Below are 6,215 nucleotides of genomic sequence, written 5' to 3'. Positions count from 1 at the left end.
TTTTTCCTCCTGTTCCAGCCTCAGCTGGTCCCAGCAGGCAGCCCAGGCTCTGGCGAGGATTTGCCCATGCCCTGCATTGCAGGGAAGCAGTAGCGTTGTGTTGAGTTAGAGCAGCACCGCCAGCACCCAACACCCTGCCCACGGAGCCGGCAGAGCTGGGCTGTGGCCTGGGAAAGAGCCTGACGGGACATGGAAAGCCCAGGTCTGGTTCAGGCACGGCAAAAGGCTTTTAGGACGGGCAGTGTGTGGTGGTTTGGTGATGGAAAAAGGCCCCAGGCAGAGACATGTCCTTGGGGCTCTGCAGGGCTTGGAAAGAGCGGATGGGAGCAGGAGCCATCCCTGTGCAGCCGCCAGGCTCCGTGATTTTTTTTTTTTTTTCTTTTCCTTTTCTAAATGTGCATAGCTTTTGTGTGCGTTTTTGAGTTTTACCCCCGATCATATCGCCCTGGGGGTGGCTTGCTGGCGCTGCAGGAGCTTGGGAACTCACTGGCGCCTGGGCAGCAATAAAGACCATCCCAGCCCCAGGAGCCAAACCACACCCTGCTTTGGGCTGCTGAGAGCCCGGCTGCAGTGGGCAGGTCCCCAGCGTTGTCCCCAGGCTGGGGACCTGTGTCACTCTGGCTACAACACACCGTGGTGGGCAGCTCTGCAGGGTGCATCACACATGAGCTAACCCAGATTTAACCACAAAAATACCCCCAGGGCAGGTGGGTATTATTTGCTGGATTTTTTGGAGCTGGTTTTAGCTGCAATTATTAGGCAGATTATAAATGTGGAGGTCCCTCTGCCCGCACTCCCCCAAGGGACGGCTGAGCTGCAGCAGGTTCCTGGGAGCTGCCGTGTCCCAGGGAATTAAAAGCATCCCCCTCCCGTGTGCCCGAGCACCAGCTGCTCCCTCGGTGGGCTGAGCAACCGCTGGGTCAATTCAGGTCAAACCCTCGATTCGGGTGGAATGTGGGGGGGCAGGGGGAAAAAAAAGCTGCTTTGGTATCTGTATGACATGGCCAGGCTCAGCCAACCCCACCGGGGAGGGATTAAGTTTATTATATTCCGGGAGAAGGGTCCCTGCCCGCAGAGATGCTGACCCAGGGCACCATTTTGGCCGGTTGCTGCTGCTGCTCCGAAGAGAGAGAAGCCCCACGCGTTATCACAAGGCTTAGCTACACCGGGCTGCGGGTTTGAACGTGGTTTTGGCTTATTTTTAGCTGTACATTCAATAATTATTGTGCTCCAACTCGCTCTGGGCTGACCATCACACGGGCTGTCCTTGCTGCCACAAACAGCGTGTCCCAGCGAGCAGGTGGCACAGGCTAACCTCCGTTCTGAGGCTGTTTCTGCTTTATTATCCCAGGTATTTTAGCTCAATTTGGGCTGAGCTTCAGGCAGTCATGTGGGTCTTTTCCCACCCCAAAAGAGATCACACCCTTTGCAGAGAAGGACTTAAATGGTCAGCGTGTCACTAACCCCACGGACCAGGAGGAGAATAGCCTAAGCATTAAAAAATATGAATAATTAAAAAAAAAAAAACCAGTTCCTAGCAACTGCCAGACTGCGGAGGAAGAAATCCCCATCATCATCCTGGCAAAGAACCCCAACACAGGCAGAGGGAGGGGGGGGTGGGCTCTTACATCTAACAATTTTATTACGTTACTAATAGTCTGTAACATAAATCAGATGATTTGGATTATTGCTGCAATTGGACTAAGGGTGAGTGGTTGATGCACCTTTGAAGCGACAATTAGACCAAATACAAAAGGTAATTCTTGGATCCATAAGTGAGGCATGTTCTTTTGGGTGCCAATGCAAAATGTGTGTAAAGATTTAAATGTTCATATCCCCTGCAGCTGCACAGGCGCAGGCTCACCTCCGCCCAGCCCGGCTCTTGTGGGAGATGCTCAGAGATAAATTCCTGTCCACACCAAGAATCTGGGTGATAAAATGCTCTTTGCGCTGCGGTTTTGCCATTTCCAAAGGAGTCTCTCTCCCTCTTCTGTTGCACCTTGATCATAAAGGTGAAGGGCAAACCCCCTGAAAAAAGGGGTTTGATGCAGAAGGGAGCTCAGGAAGAATTATTCTAGGTGATGTGAAAGGGAGAAGGCAAAATTGGCCACAAAAATGAATTAGATCTGTTATTTTGAGGGCTTCGCTGCGGGAGTTCCCCCCCCCAAGCCCCAGCGCAGGGCTGCACATCCACCCTGGGCACGCATGCGCACACACACACACACGCACACACTGCTTTATTATATATTTTTTTTTCTTAGCAAAAAAATAAAAATTTATTGTCCTCTAAAAAAAAAAAAAAATCCATCCTGCCCTTGGAAACTGTGACACAGATTGAGTTCTTTCCAGCCCCACATGCAAATTCACTCTGCCAAGAAAAGAGTCTAAACCAGGTTTCCGACAGCCAAAACACATATTTACAGAGTACGAGAGAACGACAGCTGAAATCACAGTTCTATACATGGAATCAACAACACGTTTTACACACCACCGATCACCATTCTGCCAACTTCTACACGGACTAGGGGCGCTCCTGCCCAGTGCCCTTCCTCCTGGGGAAAGCGGGGAAGAGACTGGTCAAGAACTGCCACCAGAAATACTGCAGTGTGTATTATTATTATTATTTTTTTAAAACGCATACTGTATTTATTTCTTTTTTAACATTGGAAGCTACGGAGTGGGAAAGCTCCAGAAATCTCTCCGATGCAGTCACTAGTTTGCAGGAATACTTCAACCTTTAAAATACTAGGTTTTACATCAGTAACATGGATTTTGCTGTTGGCCATCGCTCCAAGGATTATTATAATTCCGGAGGAAAACACTGGTAATACTCTTCCTCCTCAGATGGGGGAAAAGGAGAAAGAGAGGAGGTTTGGAGACTGGTGGAACAGCAATGAATTACTGAGTCCGTTCAGCGGTACGGGCTTCCTCACAGGGTGAGGATTTCTCTTCATTGTCTCAGCTGCGTAAGCCTTGCAAGTGGCTCAGGTTCAGCTTCAGAGATGGATGGAAAGCATAAAACCCTTCGGCAGGGGATCAGCTGCAGCGACTCCCCTTCGGGGGGTGGGATCTGCTTAAGGACAATGTTGTGCTCCAGCTCTAAGACTTTCCCCCGGTCCCTCCTGCGCCACAGCTGGCACGCGGCTACTTCATCTAAGGCTGGAGATGATCTACCAGTGGTCCTGTTAGCCCAAAGCAAGGCAAAAGTTCTTCAGCTCCTGGCTATCATCTACTGCTTTTTGATATCTACCCAGAATAGTGTTGTCTTAAGCCATCTGCTTCTACATTGTTTTTTTCCATAATAATGTAAAAGTTTATTGACCTTTAAAATACTGTGGTTTCACCACACTATTAACACTCCCTCCGCCTCTTAACTCAGAAGTGTCCAACCTCCACAATTAGTCACCGAGGTCAACACTTCTGAAGCTCTCAAAAACGTGGGGAGGAAGATGTCATTATCCAATGCAGGTCTGTGTGAAGAGGCAGGACCCAGACGTGTTCGCGGCTGTTGGGTAACAGCCAGGGGGCTGCTCAGCAAGGAGCCCCAGGGACCAAAACTTTGTTTTGAAGCATGACTCGGCCAAAAAAAGCCCCCTTAGTTCTGCTGTGTCTGTAGTACTGCGTGTCCGGTAAAAGGGAATTCCTGCTTCAGAAGGAAGCCTGACAGCACGGTACAGGGGCTGTCATTAGCACCAGGTTTATTTCAGCAAGACTTTCGACACCGTACAGAGGCTGAACACAGACTCTTAAGCCTTAAAGGCAGCGCTGTGCTTACGGTTTGTCCTTCCCGGCTGGGGCAGGCAGTAACAACTGCTGGAGCAGGTCAGAAACGCTGCCCTTGTCCCCTGCTCTCACCTCAGTTATAAAATTGTCACATCAGTGGCCCCTCAAAATATTCACAAAATACTCAAAGATGAAGTTCTCTCTTCCACCTGATGCTTAAGAAAATAATTCACATTTCAGATACCTTTTTTCTTTTTAAAGCAGCAAACAAATTCATAGAAACCTAAATTTAGGAAGTGTTTCTTAAAGAACCAGAGGAATGAGAGAAACAGGCTATGTGCTTGTGCAAAGAGAGTGCCGAGATACGCTGCGGGGGGAAAGGGAAGGGGATGCGACATCCCGGGACCAGTGCTAACTCCTTCAGGCTGCTCTGCCACGAGCGCACTGTGGCAAGGGAAAGTCAAATGTTAAGGGCCACAAACAGGGGAAGTTTTGAATTCTTTGGTCCTTCAGTATGAGTTTTAAAACAGAGAAACTGTTTTACTCAAAAGGGAAAAACAAACTTTTCCTTGTACCCCCTGCCTAAGCAGCGTGCCCCCCCCCCCCGAAACTGGGGGCGAATATCTCTTCCCCCGAGACCCGACAGCCCTGCATCACACCGCGACTCAAGCCCACCGAGACAGCCAGAGCTGCCAGCAGCCAACAAGTTCCACCTGAAGAGAAGGGACAAAGCCAAGAGCCCCTATGGGAATGGGATGCAGCCACACAGCTGGGTGCCAGACAGTTCGGAAAGAAGGGGGTTGGCCAAAGGCAGCGTCACCCCGAACAGTCGCATGGGGAGGCAGGAGAGCAGATAAACCACCACGCTGGTAAAAAGTGTGTGTTACAAACCAACAGCCACAACAGGCTGATCAGCTCGGGTTCTTATAAAATATTTAAGACCTGATTCAAGAGTTTATTTCCTATGATTTAAGTTAGTTACAAAAACTTTTTTAGTAATTTTTTATCTTAATTGGGCTTTTTCCTCCTCCCCCCATTTTTTTCTTTTTTGTTTTTTTTTGTTTTGTTTTTTTTCTATAAAAGAAATGTTCATGTATTTTAATGAAAGGTCTTTCCATAATAAGATCAGACTAAGGCAGATGTGCTGCCCCATGGCACAGACATTCAAAGGCTACAACCAAACAACATAGCCACAATAATCACTCAACAGTGTCTCTCCATAAAAAAAATTAAAAAAACTGATGCTAGTTACAATAAAATACACATGGAAAAAAAAAAGCATTTTTACCAAAAACCCAAAAACAAGTTAATGGGAAAAACATAAAAAAAGAACTACACAGAGCTGCACTTAAGAGATCATCTGGGAATGCATATTAACCCCTTCCATGTAAAGGAAAGGTGGAATTATGGAAGCAAACCTAATTATGTCTTTGCATTAAATATGAAGCTTTCTGAGAGGCTCCGGTAAAAATTCAGTTTTCCTACAACAGTGGGCTGCTGGAGGTTCCAGTGCTTTTCCAGGTGAGGGAGGGGTAGCACAGGCAGCATCCCTGTGCAAAATAAAAATGTTTAGTCAACTGAGTGGCCTTTTGGTTGAGATCCCAGCAGGTTACTGCAATCCACCTGATGTCAAAATCCAATGGACACACTGGTAAAGAAAGTCACAGGAAAGCTCAGCTACTGGTAAGATGTAAGCTGGTGGCATTTGTCACGCTGGACTTTCTCTGTCACCACGGGCATATGTGATCATGTAGCACAAGGGCTTCTGGATCTGGTAATCCATAACCCATCCTTGAGGTGCTGACATAGGAAACGTCGACTCTGTTCAATAAAAGTGTCCTGACTACCTGTAATTGTTTCATGTGTTTCAGCAGTGACTGTGAAACAGGTCCCTGTGGCTAAAAGAAAATTAATCTGGTCTGAAACAGTAAAAAGTCTCTAGACAAAGGGGTGCCTGGAGACCTGTGCATCCATATTCCTTTGATAAAGGGCTTTAGCTGACACAAGGGCAATACTTCCAAGGCTGCTCAGACCTGGAACACGTTAGCTGCATCAGCAATGAACACTAGTCACTGAATTTTAGGGACTGGCTTGCTCAAGGTCCAATACTTTTATTCCCACCCCCCCCATTTTTTTTTTTCTTTTCATACAAATATACAAAGAGTGTAAAAAAAATTTAAAAAGCGAACTTTGCTGATTAAATGACAGACAAAGTTCCTGCACATTCAGAGATCGGCAACGTGAGGTGCACCAGGCAGGCACCCAGCAGAGCTTCCATCAGGGAGGACGGCTTTAACCAAGCTGGGTCAGCGAAAGAGCAGGGAGACCGAAGACATGAATGAGTCATTTTAATCCACCTTGATCCTCCCCATGATCTCAACTCTTCCTCTGGAAAGCACATGGAAGCCCCTCTTGCCCACTCTAAATCCTTCTGGAAATAGTCAAAAATTTGTTATCACCTAAATAGAAAAGAGGAGAAACACAGACTCTTT

Source organism: Pterocles gutturalis, unplaced genomic scaffold (assembly GCF_000699245.1).
Source record: "Pterocles gutturalis isolate BGI_N339 unplaced genomic scaffold, ASM69924v1 scaffold38293, whole genome shotgun sequence".
NCBI lineage: Eukaryota > Metazoa > Chordata > Aves > Pterocliformes > Pteroclidae > Pterocles > Pterocles gutturalis.
The sequence above is the reverse complement of the archived record's forward strand: the minus strand, read 5'-3'. Positions refer to the sequence as shown.